Source organism: Dendropsophus ebraccatus, chromosome 5 (assembly GCF_027789765.1).
Source record: "Dendropsophus ebraccatus isolate aDenEbr1 chromosome 5, aDenEbr1.pat, whole genome shotgun sequence".
NCBI classification, from domain to species: domain Eukaryota; kingdom Metazoa; phylum Chordata; class Amphibia; order Anura; family Hylidae; genus Dendropsophus; species Dendropsophus ebraccatus.
Window position 1 is genome coordinate 4,862,182 of NC_091458.1, and position 16,738 is coordinate 4,878,919.

General features: G+C 44.8%; 1 pseudogene; it reads left to right on the forward strand.

The window, feature by feature from the left end:
* Positions 1-14,152: 14,152 nt before the first annotated feature.
* LOC138793969 (olfactory receptor 52K1-like) lies at positions 14,153-16,738 on the forward strand (annotated as a pseudogene).

Sequence of the window (16,738 nt, forward strand, 5' to 3'; positions counted from 1 at the left end):
ATACCTAATTCTTTATGTCGTGTTGTACTTGGTTGGACAATAAACTTGTGAATTTGCACAATTGTTGGACTATCTATACTTTTGGTATATTGACCATCTAGTTTGATATTCTTGGTTCCCAGCATGCATCATGGACAGCAGTGCTACCTCGGATCTCTAGGTGCTACTGGACTCAATTTTTTCTGGTCACAGGGACATGTCAAAAGTTTTAATTGATGGAGGTCTCACTGCCGGGACCCCCACTGATCAGGAAAGTGAGCAGCCTGCAGCACTTTTCTGCTATCAATCATCTTCATCCAGGAGCTGCCTAGATGGAGATCACAGCAAGCCAGGGAGTGAAATGTGTTACCACTAGTGATGAGCGAGTACTAAAATGCTCGGGTGCTCGTTACTCAAGACGAATATTTCCCAATACTCGGGTGCTCCTTTCGAGTAACGAACCCCATTGAAGTCAATGGGAAACTCGAGCATTTTTGCAGGGGACCCAAGTTCGGTAAAGGGAAGGTCGTGTGAAAACCTGTCAACCTCAGAAAAATGATGGAAACACCACGGAAATGGACAGGAAACAGCAGGGGCAGCATGCATGGATGCCTCTGAGGCTACCTAATCGCATTATTATGCCAAATTATGGGCAACAGTATAGCAGTGATCACACAGCGAAGGATTAAAAGAGAGGTAGCATATGAACCACCCCAAAAATTTAGCCTGACACAGCATGGCAGTGAGAACACAGGAAACCATTAAAACAGAGGTAGCATATGATGAACCACCCAAACACTTTGCCTGACACAGCATGGCGGTGAGGACACAGAGAACCATTAAAACACAGGTAACATATAAACCACCCCAAAATTTTGCCTGACACAGCATGGCAGTGAGGACACAGGAAACCATTCAAACACAGGTAGCATATGGACCACCCAAAAACTTAGCCTGACACAACTGACCCAGACCAAAATGGACAATACAATCATCCAATTAAAATAGCCAGATTATGGCTAGATTTAGCCTCACACCCTCATGCAGTTGTGCGTGAGAGGCATATCATTGGAGGTAGGGACGAAGAACAACAATACAGTCTTCTTAAGAGGCCAGAGAATTTGAACAAATACACTTATAATCCTTTAAAGAGTATCTAAGAGAAGGCAAGTGCGGTAGCCTGTCTATTAAAAAGACCTGGTCAATCCTGCCTTCAAAAAGGCTATAACATCCAAGGAAGGTTGAAGGTACTGGTGAAAGGCCTGGTCAATTCTGCCTTCAAAACGGCTAAAACATCCAAGGAAGGTAGAAGGTGCTACTCAGCAGTTTGAGCACTGCCTGTTGGCGCTGACCCACGGCAGTGCTGCTGCGCCTAAAGTTACCGACTGAAGGCAACGTGCTAAAAAATTTAGCCTGACAAAGCATGGCGGTGAGAACACAGGGTACCATTCAAACACAGGTAGCATATGAACCACCCAAACACTTTGCTTGACACAGCATGGCGGTGAGGACACAGAACCATTAAAACAGAGGTAGCATATGAACCACCCCAAAATTGAGCCTAACACAGCATGGCAGTGAGGACACAGGGAACCATTAAAACACAGGTAGCATATGGACCACCCAAAAACTGAGCCTGACACCAGTGACCCAGACCAAGATGGACAATACAATGATCCAGTAAAAAAAAAAAAAAAGCCGGATTATGGCTAGATTTAAAATACAGAAAGTCTGTCCTCTAGGTCAGATAATAATAGATACAAATTAATAATAAATTGGTTATTTACTGAATCAATATAATAAATCCTTACATTAAAACAGTTACTAATGAACAAAGAAAAAAAATACATAAAATAATGAAATAACCTAAATGAATTACCAGAAAAAAAACAAAATAATGTACTTAAAATAATGCATATAATAATGGATTAACATAGATGAATTAGTTAAAATATATTTGTGCTAATATATTAATAAATTAGTGAATGAATGAGCAAGAATGCAAAAGCGAGAGCAGAGATCACCCTTAAAAACAACAATGGAATACAACTCCCATCATGGATAGTAAAGCCGGCAAATGATGGGGAAGTAGTAGTTAGTTCAGTTCAATTCAATTCAAGTAGTAGTTAGTTAGTTCAATTAGCAGGGAGCTTGGATGTGACTCACCACTTCTCCCCACCGCTCTCTACTCCTTCGTCAGTGGCTAAGAGTTTTGGGGTACAATGGCCTCCATCTTTTTATAACATATATCGGAATTATGTAAGAACTGGACTGGACTCAGTTTTTTATATATAGTCCATGTTGGGTCTTGGCACATATCGTCACTCTATATAGTCTCTCTTAGCCACTGACGAAGGAGTAGAGAGGTACTCTGAAACACGTTTGGAAAAACCACAAACTCAAGCAAATACACCCCAACATTTGGCATCAATCACAGCCCCGCTGTCACTCACCGATACCGAGGCTGCTGAGACCCGAACTACTGGAGTGATGAGAGGTGCACCAAAATTCATCTTGCTAATTTTTTTTAATTGTAATTATTTTGTTTTGTTTTTCTGGTAATTCATTTATGTTATCCCATTATTTTATGTAGTTTTTTCTTTGTTCATTAGTAACTCTGTTTTAATGTACAGATTTATTATATTGATTCAGTAAATAACCAATTTATTATTAATTTGTATCTATTATTATCTGTGACCTAGAGGACAGACTTTTTGGTTTCTATTTACTCAGGGTTTTGTTGGACGCATCAGGTATTGGGTCTGTGTCTAGTTACCTCGGTCAGAGTTTTTGCGTGAGCTACACTTTATTTTGAATATATGGCTAGATTTAGCCTTACCCACCTCATACCCTTTGGAGGTAGGGACGAAGAATAACAATACAGTCTTCTAAAGACGCCCTGGAATTTTATTAAAAAGACCTGGCCATTCCTGCCTTCAAAACGGCTACAACATCCAAAGAAGGTAGAAGGTACTGGTGAAAGGACGGCAGAGGACACCCGTAAGATGACATAAACACATAATATGGTTCGAAATGGACAAGACAAGGATGCTAAATTGAATTTGACTCTGAATTTGACTGTAGCATTGACTGCATCATGTGACTCCCCACCTCTCCCCACCGGTTTTGAGTTTGAATTTGACTGTAGCAGTTGGGGTAACATTCCCGGCATCATGTGATTCCCCACTTCTCCCCCCACCGCTGTTTTGAGTTTGAATTTGACTGTAGCAGTTGGGGTAACTTTCCCTGGTTAACTTGCAGAGATGCGCACAGATGCGGTGCACCTTGGTAAGCAAGTCAGCCAAATTGGGGTACGTTTTAATGGACCTCAGCAACACTAAGTTGAAGATGTGGGCCAGGCATGGTAAATGTGTTAGGCTGCCGAGTTGCAGAGCTGCCACCAGGTGCCGACCGTTGTCACACGCAACCAAGCTCACTGCTAATTACACAGGGTAATACAACACACAGGGTAATTAGCAGTGATCTTGGAAATGACTGCAATAAGAAATAAAGAAATAAGAAAATTAATAAACGTCAGCCTGTCAGCGCTTGCGCTGATGCCATCAGCTGCACTGATGACCCGCTCTCACAGCACGTTAGGGGCAGGGCAGCCCGGCACCTCCAAGTCAAACTCAAACTCGAATCAGTGGTGGGGAGAAGTGGTGAGTCACATCCAAGCTCACTGCTAATTGCCCTGTGAAAGATGGTAGCATATACTATATAGCTGCAGTTACCCACAGATTGTATACCACAACCTCCAGAAACTAGTGTGACCAGTATATTTTCTTATTTCTTCATTTATGACTGCAGTCACATCCAAGCTCAATACTAATTGCCCTGTGTAAGAGGCTGGCATATACTATATAGCTGCAGTTACAAACAGATTGTATACCTTGATATGGTCATCAAAGTACTCCCACTCCCTCCCTATCTTTCTAAAGGCCTACCCCCTACTCTGTCTAGACTGGGGACCGGTGGCATAGTCTTGCTGGGGTGCCATGAAACTGTCAAAGGCCTTGGAGTGTTCCCCTGCCCATTGACAAGCCGCCTGCTCCACCCCTTCTCTCCCCTGCTTTTTGGCCAACAGAACTACGTCCTCTGGTGCTAGTGGTGTCAGATCGTAAGTAAGGAGGGTGTACACCCAGTAATCGGTGTTGTCAAAAAATAGAGAAGACAAGGATGCTAAATTAGGATCCACCATATTCACTTTCTGTTTCTTTGAACTGTGCCAGTGCCTGACAAGCTGACTAAAAAACTCTGTCTCTACCAGCCGATAGGCAAACTGCTGAGCCTGGAGATGCTGCCCTATGTGTACATTTAGGGCTTGTGCATGTGGGTGAGTTGCAGTGTATTTGCGCTTCCTGAACCTATCCTGGGTTCCCCAATCTTACCCCAGCGACTCACAACCCACTCCAGGACCGGGAAGGCTGCCATGAGTCTCAAAGCACAAGGGGCAGCAGAAAAGCTCCAGGTGTTTGCTTATTGCCATTGGACCGATCAAACAAGCAAGGTTCGCCAAATTTACTTTAAAAAAAGGGCTTAACTTTTTTCATTCTTGGGATGAAGGAAATAAAACTATCCTGATGAGTTCCTTTAGCTACAACACATCTCTACAGTTTGCTGCTTCAATTACTACACCAACACAAAATAGTGTGTTACCCAGTAATGGTGACTATGTCCCCCATAAAAGTAGTGTTCTCTTATTGCGCCCCACACAGTAATGGATACCCTAACAGCAAAAGTGCCGCCCACAGTACTGGTGTACCCCCCAATCTGTAACAGTGGCCCAAGAAATAATAAAACTTTCACACACTAGTTTATTCCCTCTGCATTGTGAGTCCAATGCAAATCATTGATTTCTATGGCCTTATACACAAATCTGTGCTTGGGTTGTGATCCAGGTTGCTGCTTTACAAATTTGTTCGAGGGAGGCTGCTGATCTTGCTGCCCATGAAGCTGCCGTAGCTCTTGTAGAGTGTGCTTTAACACCTGTAGGGGGATCCTTCCCCATAGACGTGTAGGCTTCACAGATTGCCATCTTAATCCATCGAGCAATGGAAGCTTTTGTCGCTTTCTTGCTCTTGTTTGGGCCTTGGAACTGTATAAGAAGGTTTTCATCCTTTCTCCAGGTTTTTGTAGTATCTAGGTACTGAAAGATGGCTCGTTTAACATCAAGATGGTGAAAGGCTTCTTCTTTCTCATTTTTTGGGTTGTCACAGAAGGATGGTATCACAATATCTTGCGATCTGTGAAAATCTGTAACCACTTTAGGAAGAAAAATTGGGTTAAGTTTAAATACAATCCTATCATCTAAGATGGTACAGAAAGGTTCCATGATTGTTAAGGCTTGAATCTCTCCCACCCTACGTGCTGTGGTAATGGCTACCAAAAAAGCTGTTTTGAGTGTGAGATATCTTAATGAGACTTCATTTAGGGGTTCAAAAGGTTCCTTTGATAATCCAGATAAAACTATATTTAAGTCCCATGGGGGAGAAAGATTTTTGATGTTTGGTTTGATTCTTGCCACAGCCTTAAAGAACCTTCTGATCCATCTGTGATCTGCGATTTGAGTATCGTAAATGCAACCTAGCGCTGAAACCTGTACTTTTAGAGTGTTGATAGAAAGGCCTTTGTCCAGCCCGTCTTGAAGGAAATCAAGGATCCTGGGGATATCTGGATGTAGCATATCTGGAGGAAAGTCACCACACCATGATTGGTATTTTTTCCATTGTTTTAGATAGATGGAGGAGGTGACTTCTTTTTTGTTTTTTAGGAGAGTCTCTACCACTCTTGGCGAGAGGCCTTTGGCTGATAGGAGGGACTTTTCAAAAGCCAAGCAGCTAAATGTAGATTTGCTAGATTCTGATGACGTAGAGGGCCCTGGGTCAAGAGATCTTCCTGAAGAGGGAGCAGGATTGGATCTTGAACCGCCAGCGACTTCAACAGACTGTACCATGCTCTCTTGGGCCACAGTGGAGCTATGAAGATTACTGTGGTCTGACCTGACCGTATCTTCTGTAAAGCTTTTGGAATGAGCGGTAGAGGGGGAAAAGCATACGCAAGCTTGAAACTCCATTCTTGTTGAAGTGCGTCCAGGGCCATCGGCCGATCTAGTCGATTCAAACAGGCAGAGGAATTGAGCCACCGACTGAGAAAAAGAGGATATCCCCAACAACTAATTAGGGAGAGCCTCCAGAGGGCGTCAAGTGTGAACAGACTCCAATTGCTCACAACAACAAAACAGCGTAATATACATGTAAATAAAAAACACAAGGCAGATAAAAAAAGAGTGGTATTCACATTTGATTATTCACCCCTGGAGAGAACCATTAAGAACGCTATTTACAAAAACTTGCACATTGTAGAACAGGACGAACACCTAAGAGGACACATTGCTGAGCGCCCCACAGTGACATTTAGACGCACTCAGAACATTAAAGATCTACTAGTCCATGGGAGACTTGACAAACAGAATCCACAAAAAGAAAGGTCATGGCTTACATCCAGGTCAGCGAAGGGTAATTTTAAGTGTGGCCATTGCCACTACTGTAGATCATTAAATAATGGTAGATACATTAAATTAGGTGGCCATGAACATGTGGTTAATGACTTTATGACATGCAAAAGCCAGTATGTGGTATATGCTTTGATTTGTAACTGTGGCAAATATTATATAGGGAAGACCATCCGCCCCATGTGGAGGAGATTCTCAGAGCATGTCAGATCAGTGCAGACAGGGAAAGGTAGCCCCCGCATGGTCAGACATATTCAGCAGGAACATGATGGGGATTCCTCACAGTTACATTTTGCTGGGTTATGTATTGTCCCTCCCCCAAAAGGTGGGGGTGATAGAAAGCGGTTGCTCCTTCAAAAAGAAACTGAACTTATTATTAAATATGATGCGCTTGGCGCCCTGGGTCTTAATACTCGTAGTGATGTGAATATTGCATGAATCCCTGTATCCGAATATGCTAGCCAGTGTAATTTGTACTTTATTTTAATGGATGTTTGTTTGTTTGTCACTCACATTGTTTGATAAAGTTGCACACATAAAAGGAAGTGACGTACCAGTCACATGAGGGTTCGTCAAAGCGGCACTAAGCCGCGAAACTGCGGTCACCCACCTTGTCTCCCCCGCTCCCCCTGCGCACAGCAATAAAAGCCGGATGGTCTGAATACACTGCTGGTGAGGGACGCCTTTTATCCTTTATTCATTGTTCAAAGAGCAGAATGTTTTTACCTTTCTGTTTGCTCTGGAGGCAAATAGGTCAACCTCTGGATAGCCCCACCTGTCTACTAACATGGAGAATATCTGGGAATTCAATTCCCATTCTCCTGGAAGAACCTGGTGACGACTTAAGTAGTCTGCCACCACATTCTCTGTCCCTTTGAGATGGATGACACCTTCTTTTCTGCCCAGGATAAAATTTGTTCTGCTAGGGATTGGAGTTGGGATGATCTGGTGCCTCCTTGATGTCTCAGGTATTCCACCACAGTTGCATTGTCTGTAAATATTTTGATATCTTTCTGGATAAGGAATGATTCGGCACTCTTCAGTGCCTCTAGCACTGCTCTCAATTCCCTGTAGTTTGATGACTGACGTTTGTGATTCTTTCCACTGACCCTGAAAATAGATGCCCATGAGATGTGCTCCCCAACCCCATAGGCTGGCATCCGTGGTAATCTGAATGGTTGGTTCTTGATTCCACCGAATTCCTATTACAAGGTTCTTCTCTGCCATCCACCAGATAAGAGAGGATTTCACCTTTTGCGAGATCGTCATCTTTTTGTCCAGAGACAACGGAGACCTGTCCCAACATTGTAGAATGCTCTTTTGCAGAGTTCGGGTGTGATGTTGACACCAGGGCACTGCAGGGATGCAGGATGTCATCAGCCCTAAGAGGGACATTGCGTTTCTGATTGATGTCATGGTTTTCTTTCTGAAATCTCTTAACTTTGAGGTTAGAGAGCATACTTTCTCTTCTGGAAGAAATGTCATCTGGACTCGAGAGTCTAGGATCATTCCTAGGAACTTCTTCCTGGAAGATGGAATCAAATCCGACTTGGCAAAATTTACTATCCACCCCAGGTCCTGAAGGCATTCTACCACAACCTGAATGTGTGCGTTTAGAATTAGGGGAGAGGGGGCAGTAATAAGTAGATTGTCCAAGTAGGGGATTATGGTTATATCCCATTGTCTCATATGTGCCACCACTTCCAGCATAATCTTGGTAAATAACCATGGGGCGGATGAGATTCCGAATGGAAGGCACCTGAATTGATAATGTAGGGTCTGGTTCTCTGTTTTCACTGCAAATCTGAGGAATTTCTGGTGAGAGGTATGGATCGGGACGTGGAAGTATGCGTCCTTCAGGTCTATTGTTGCTAGGGCTGCGTTCTGATGTATCAGAGGAATAGTTGTTTTTATCGTCTCCATCTTGAATTTTTTGGGCCTCAGGAATCTGTTCAGGTATTTTAAGTTTATAATTGTCCTGAAGGTCCCGTTGGGTTTGGGGACTAAGAATAGATTGGAATAATGCCCCAATCCGATTTCCTCCTGAGGTACTGGAACAATTGCGCCTAGGTGAATCAGATCTTCTACCCCTTCCATTAAGCGATTCCTCAGAGTGCGGGATTGACATGGGGTAACCTGAAATTTTGGGGGGGGGGGGGGGACGAGTAGAGAAATCTATGAGATACCCCTCTTTCAAGATGTTTAGAATGAATTGATTTTTTGTCACTTTCTCCCAATTGGTGGTGAAGAGAGAAAGTCGTCCCCCCACCTGAACACAGTCATTTATCTTTATTTTCGGAGGAGGGGTTGAGGAGGAAACCTCTTCCCTTACCTCCTTTAGGGTAGGACCATCTGCCACTTTTTCCCTTTCCTTTATACTCCTGCTTTTTCTGGGTATAGGGACGAAAAGGTTTCTTATCCTTTTGTGCCTTTTTGTATGGAAAGTCTTTCTTTCTGTCAGCCGCCTTCTCTAGGATGTCCTCCAGTACAAGTCCGAACAAAAGGTTTCCCTGGAATGGAATTTGGCAGACTTTATTTTTAGATGCAATATCCCCATGCCAATGTTTCACCCATAATGCTCTTCTTGTGGCATTGGATAAGGCCGCTGATTTAGCTGCCATTCTCACGGATTCTGCCGAAGCATCAGCCAAGAATCCTGCAGCCATTTTAAGTAAAGGCATGGTAGCTAACAGTTCTTCTTTCGACGTTTTGCCTGCCATATGATTTTCTAACTGTTCTAACCATATATATAGTGATCTAGCCACACTAGTGGCAGCGATATTTGGGTTTAGAATGGCCGTGGAGGCTTCCCAGGACTTGCGTAGAAGACCCTCCATCTTTCTGTCCATAGAATCTTTTAACTGAGTAGCGTCCTCAAAGGGTAAATCAGTTTTTTTGACAACTTTGGCCACCTGTACATCAATTTTAGGTAGATTAGTCCATGACTCAGAATCAGCTTCATCAAAAACAAATCTCGATCTAAATTCCTTAGAAATTTGAAGTCGTTTCTCAGGTTCCTTCCATTCAGAAAAAATTAGATCTTTAATGTTTTGATGTATTGGAAAAACCTTTCTCTTTTTTGGTTTTAAACCGGCAAACATTGCGTCTTGCGCAGAAAGGGTTTGTTCAATATCATCTAATTCCATGAGAGATCTGACCGCCTTAATTTAGGTGTCAGTATCCTCAGAAGAGAAACAGAATTTTCCTGGTTCCTTCTGGGAAATACCCTGAGACGACTCCATAACCACATCATCAACATTATCATCATTATTATCATCATCATCATCTTTGTTTTCGGTTATACATTCTGATTCTGAAATAGCCCATGCTTTACGTTTTTTAGCAGGTGGAGCTCTATCTGAAACAGTGGGGGACCCCGGCTGAGCCAAGGGTGTAACAGCTGGGTTATTAGGAACCAAGCCGGCCAAAGAGGCCTGGATTTCCCAGCGTATTATGGCCTTTAGTTCACACAGTGGACACAGTGCTTTACTTACCGATCTTGTAGCTGCAGAGATTCAAATTCAGATTCGAAATCGCGGTGCCGCGCCGCCTCCTCACTTCCGGGTAGCTGAGGACTTCCCCCGGCGTCCGCGTGACGTCATCAACGTGCGCCAGTAACACGTGCACGCATCGGCGCCCATATGCACAGAAGTTTCTACTACCGCCAGGGGGAACGCCACAGGGGAGCCGCAATGGAACCCGAGGGCTTTGCGGCGTCTTGTAGCCCCCCCGCATAAACTCCCGGAGCTCCGCAGGGGGAGCGGGGACCGGAGGCACCCAGAAGATGCGACCAACACAGGCTAATACCGGGAAGGACCCTTAGGCCGTTCCACAAGCCCCATCCCAGGACCCGTGACCACACAGGATCACAGGTAACCTCTGTGTTCCTTGATCCTGTCAGGAACAGGAAAAACACTGAGGGGAATGGTGGGAAGTGCCCTTTTAACCTCTTTGTGTTTCCTGTTCCTGATAGGGTCAAAGGTGACATCCTTCATGTGTAGGTGCTGTCATGAGGATGCACTGAAAATATATATATATATATATATATATATATATATATACACACATATACATACATACACACACACTACCGTTCAAAAGTTTGGGGTCACATAGAAATGTCCTTATTTTTGAAGGAAAAGCACTGTACTTTTCAATGAAGATAACTTTAAACTAGTCCTAATTTTAAACAAATCCCCTCTATACATTGCTAATGTGGTAAATGACTATTCTAGCTGCAAATGTCTGGTTTTTGGTGCAATATCTACATAGGTGTATAGAGGCCCATTTCCAGCAACTATCACTCCAGTCTTCTAATGGTACAATGTGTTTGCTCATTGGCTCAGAAGGCTAATTGATGATTAGAAAACCCTTGTGCAATCGTGTTCACACATCTGAAAACAGTCTAGCTCGTTACAGAAGCTACAAAACTGACCTTCCTTTGAGCAGATTGAGTTTCTGGAGCATCACATTTGTGGGGTCAATTAAGCGCTCAAAATGGCCAGAAAAAGAGAACTTTCATCTGAAACTCGACAGTCTATTCTTGTTTTTAGAAATGAAGGCTATTCCATGCGAGAAACTGCTAAGAAATTGAAGATTTCCTACAACGGTGTGTACTACTCCCTTCAGAGGACAGCACAAACAGGCTCTAACCAGAGTAGAAAAAGAAGTGGGAGGCCGCGTTGCACAACTAAGCAAGAAGATAAGCACATTAGAGTCTCTAGTTTGAGAAACAGACGCCTCACAGGTCCCCAACTGGCATCTTCATTAAATAGTACCCGCAAAACACCAGTGTCACCATCTACAGTGAAGAGGCGGCTGCCGGATTTTGGGCTTCAGGGCAGAGTGGCAAAGAAAAAGCCATATCTGAGACTGGCCAATAAAAGAAAAAGATTAAGATGAGCAAAAAAACACAGACATTGGACAGAGGAAGACAGGAAAAAAAAAGTGTTGTGGACAGATGAATCCAAGTTTGAGGTGTTTGGATCATAAAGAAGAACGTTTGTGAGACGCAGAAGAAATGAAAAGATGCTGGAAGAATGCCTGACGCCATCTGTTATACATGGTGGAGGTCATGTGATGGTCTGGGGTTGCTTTGGTGCTGGTAAGGTGGGAGATTTGTACAGGGTAATAGGGATTGTGAATAAGGAAGGCGATCACTCTGCACCGCCATGCCATACCCAGTGGACAGCGCTTGATTGGAGCCAATTTCATCCTACAACAGGACAATGACCCTAAACACCTCCAAATTGTGCAAGAACTATTTCCAGCAGAAGCAGGCAGCTGGTATTCTATCCGTAATGAAGTGGCCAGCGCAGTCACCAGTTCTGAACCCCATTGAGCTGTTGTGGGAGCAGCTTGACCGTATGGTACGCCAGAAGTGCCCATCCAACCAATCCAACTTGTGGGAGCTGCTTCTAGAAGCGTGGGGGGCAATTTCTCCAGCTTACCCCAACAGATTAATAGCTAGAATGCCAAAGGTGTGCAATGCTGGAATTACTGCAAAAGGAGGATTCTGGGACGGAAGCAAAGTGTGATGGAAGAACAATGTTATTTCACATACAAATCAGTATTTCTAACCTTGTCAATGTCTTGACTCTATTTTCTATTCATTTCACAACGTACGATGGTGAAGAAATGTGACTTTTTTAATGGAAAACACAGAAATGTTTGGGTGACCCCAAACTTTTGAACAGTAGTATTATTTATATATATATATATATATATATATATATATATATATATATATATATTATATATATATTACAGGAGGGAAGAAGAGAAAGGAGGACATGATTGAAACCTTTACATATGTTACAGGACGAAATAAGGGGGGGGGGGCATGATGGAAACCTTTATATATGTTACAAAACTAAATAAGGGTGGGGGGGCATGATGGAAACCTTTATATATGTTACAAAACTAAATAAGGGTTGGGGGAGGGCTTTTAGTATAAAAAAAAAAAAAAAAAAAAAAAGAGAGAGTTTACTGGGGAAAAGATCTGAAGCAATGGGAGAAAATATTACTTTACTAAAAGAGTAGTAGATGCTTGGAACAAACTTCCAGTAGATGTGGTTAATAAATCTACAATGACATATGTTTATCACAGGCATGTTTAAATTCTATCTATCCTAAGATAACGATATCATTGCATCTGTTACTAACACCATCATCTCAGCACAGGCGTGCAAAATCATATAACATTGTCGCATTATGGTTCTAACCAGTGCAAACCTGAGGACTGAAATATAAGTGATAGTAGAGGATGACGGGTGCTAGGGGGGCTGCCACAACAAGTGATTGCTTAAACTGAAGGTTGTCCAGGCCAGTGTCACTTCCTGCCCTCAGTCTGCCACCTCGGCCATGTATGTAGTGGACGATTGGGGGGGGGGAAGCAAACAAACAGATAGAGATCTTAAATCCCCCCCCCCCACCCACTTATTATTCCTTATTGCTGTTTCTGAAAATGGGTTTTCTAGACATAACAATTCATATAATGTGGTAGCAAGTCTCCCATGTCCTGTGTGTCCCCTCTGTATCATGTAATACATCAGTGATAACCTACACAAGGAAGATAAAACACAAGTGAGAGGAAACGTCACAATCCCGCAGGAGACGTCTCCGCACACAAAACACATGTAAACTTGTTACCAACTTTATGTGCCGAGTAACCAGTATCAGTGCCAGGACTACAACCCTTACAGGTCGGTCACTTCTTACCATGTACAATTTTAGCATTCCAGAAGGTTTTATTATTGGGGAAATGACACAGTATTTGGCATGAGGAAAACTAGTCATGTTTTCCTGGCAACCCTAGGGCAGCATACAACTTCTGCAGTCACGCTGAATCAAACGCTGAGCGTTCGGGTCCAGATAACGTAGCTAAACCTGAACATTTTGACAGCTTCACTCAATACTCCTCCTGACCAAGCGCAGATACATCTGTGTCCAGAGAAGATGGATACAGATCTTGTTTCTGAGATGTTCCATATTTGAGGGATTGACGAGAGTAAAAAGACAGCGTAGCCTCTCAAAACCCTGTAGTTTGCGAATCTGTAAGTTTCAGATATCATTCTTTTTTTTTTGGGGGGGGGGGGGGGAATAGATGCCCAAGGACCTACCTCTGCACCTGCTGATTTATGGCTTAAGACCCTCAGCTACCAAGGTTTTTTCCCACTGAGAGGAAATGGTGCTAATGTCTACTGGAAATTTACATCACAACCTGAAGGGTCTTTCACATGGGTAAATTATCACCTGAATGAACTATGGTAGAAAAGTTTGTTCCTGATTGTTGAAGAGTCAACGATAAGCCGATCAATGGGAAAAAGCAGACAGCTGATCTTCTTGTTTATGCAGGTCAGTCGTCTGCACAATGCCCCGCGGAAAGCGGGATATGTGTCACGTTTTTGGCACTTATCCGTTACTCAAAAAAAAAAAAAATCCCTCAGAACTATGTTCTGTTGTGTTGAGAAACTTACTTGTTTTATTGTGTTTTTTGCAAACAGCTGAAGTTTAGTAGATTTTGCAAATAAACTGAATGTAGAATTGGGGGATGAATAATTCTGCAACTGTAAAAGAGAAGATCTGGTTTCACTAGAACGAAAGGAAAACTGACCTAGGACTCCTGCCTCCTGGTTTTTCTGAAATGGATTTACTGCAATGGCTGGTGCCATAAACAACTCTATGGTCAATTACTCTCATTGGGACTTTATCCTGTTAGGATACCCCGGCATCCATGGGTCTCGAAGTCTGTTATTTATCCCGTTCTCTTATCTATCCCATGATACTGACCACCAACGGCATGATCATCCACACAGTGCGGGTGGAGAGCGCCTTACATGCTCCAATATATGTTCTCATCGCCTTAATGTCTGCCGTGAACATCTGCAGCACAACCACCATAGTACCGAAGATGCTCCTCGGGTTCCTCTTCCTCCAGAATCACATCTCGCTGGTTGGATGTTTGATTCAGATGTTCTTCATATACTGCACCACCCTTCTGGACTGTAATATCCTGCTCATGATGGCGCTGGATCGATATATTGCTATCTGCAGGCCGCTCCATTATTCCAAAATAATGTCCAAGCACAATGTGTTCCTCCTGACTATTGCATCATTGGTACGTAGTGTATTTACTGTAAGTCCCGTCATCTACCTTGCCTCCCGGGTACAGTTCTGCAAGTCAAACATCATCAACCACTTTGCGTGTGAGCACATGGCACTGCTAGGTCTGGCTTGTAGCAACATCACCAAAAACAAACTGGTGGGGTTAAGCCTCAGAGTTTTCACCCTTATAATCAACATGAGCTTCCTCTCCATCTCCTATGGTAGTATCTTAAGGGTAGCACTGACCATCTCCAGCAGAGCTGCAAGACACAAGTCTCTACATACATGTGGGACACACATCCTGGTCATCCTAATTGTCTACTTCTTCCGGCTATCATCATCTATCGTCTACAGCAGGGGTGGGGAACCTCCGGCCCGCGGGCCGCATCCGGCCCCTGAGACTTCCCGATGCGGCCCGCAGCTCCCCTGTGATGCTCGCCGCTCTGCTGGGGAAGAAGCCGGCATACACCGCATCCTCCGGTGTCTGTGACAGCTGGCGGACACCGGAGGATGCTGCCTGTGCCGGCTTCTTCCCCAGCAGAGCGGCGCGTGTCTTTAGTCTCTTGCGGGCCGCGCGCGATGACGTCATTTCATCGCGCGCCGCCTGCAGGAGAAGACCGGCACAGAGGACCTGGGAGAGAAGAGGACCTGGACTGCGTGGGAGCGGAGGTAAGGTGAGTGGGATGTTTATTTTTTTATTTGGGGGTTAACTAGGATCCCAGGGACATGACTGATGGGGGGGGGGGGGGGGGACAACTAGGCTACCAGGGACATGACTGATGGGGGGACAACTAGGCTACCAGGGACATGACTGATGGGGGGGGGGGGGGGGGGACAACTAGGCTACCAGGGACATGACTGATGGGGGGACAACTAGGCTACCAGGGACATGACTGATGGGGGGGGGGGGACAACTAGGCTACCAGGGACATGACTGATGGGGGGAGGACAACTAGGCTACCAGGGACATGACTGATGGGGGGGGGACAACTAGGCTACCAGGGACATGACTGATGGGGGGGGGACAACTAGGCTACCAGGGACATGACTGATGGGGGGGACAACTAGGCTACCAGGGACATGACTGATGGGGGGGACAACTAGGCTACCAGGGACATGCCTGATGGGGGGGGGGAATAACTGGGCTACCAGAGACATGACTGATGGGGGGGGGGGAATAACTAGGCTACCAGAGACATGACTGATGGGGGGGGGAATAACTAGGCTACCAGGGACATAACTGATGGGGGGGGGACAACTAGACTACCAGGGACATGCCTGATGGGGGTTAACTAGGCTACCAGGGACATGCCTGATGGGGAGGGGGGAATAACTAGGCTACCAGGGACATGACTGATGGGGGGGGGGGACAACTAGGCCACCAGGGACATGACTGATGGGGGGACAACTAGGCTACCAGGGACATGACTGATGGGGGGGACAACTAGGCTACCAGAGACATGACTGATGGGGGGGGGGGACAACTAGGCTACCAGGGACATGACTGATGGGGGGGACAACTAGGCTACCAGGGACATGACTGATGGGGGGATAACTAGGCTACCAGAGACATGACTGATGGGGGGGGGAATAACTAGGCTACCAGAGACATGACTGATGGGGGGGAATAACTAGGCTACCAGGGACATGACTGATGGGGGGGGGACAACTAGGCTACCAGGGACATGACTGATGGGGGGGACAACTAGGCTACCAGAGACATGACTGATGGGGGGGGGGAATAACTAGGCTACCAGGGACATGCCTGATGGGGGTTAACTAGACTACAAGGGGCATCACTGGGGGTTAACTACAATAGCAGGGGCGCTAGGGGAACAATACTATGCCTTGTCCTGGGTGCTGCAAACCCCCGCTACTAACTGCCGCGCACGGTATGCGGCCCTCGAATGATTTTATTAATGCCCGACCGGCCCTCGACATGGAAAAGGTTCCCCACCCCTGGTCTACAGGGTGTCCTGATCAGTGTCTCAAGACATACACAATCTTCTGACTGCCATCTACCTTCTCATCCCTGCCCTGATCAACCCACTGATTTACGGTCTAAGGACGAAGGAGATCAGAATGCAGATACTGAAAGTATCTGGCCAGATAAACATAAGACTTGACATGATGGGCTAG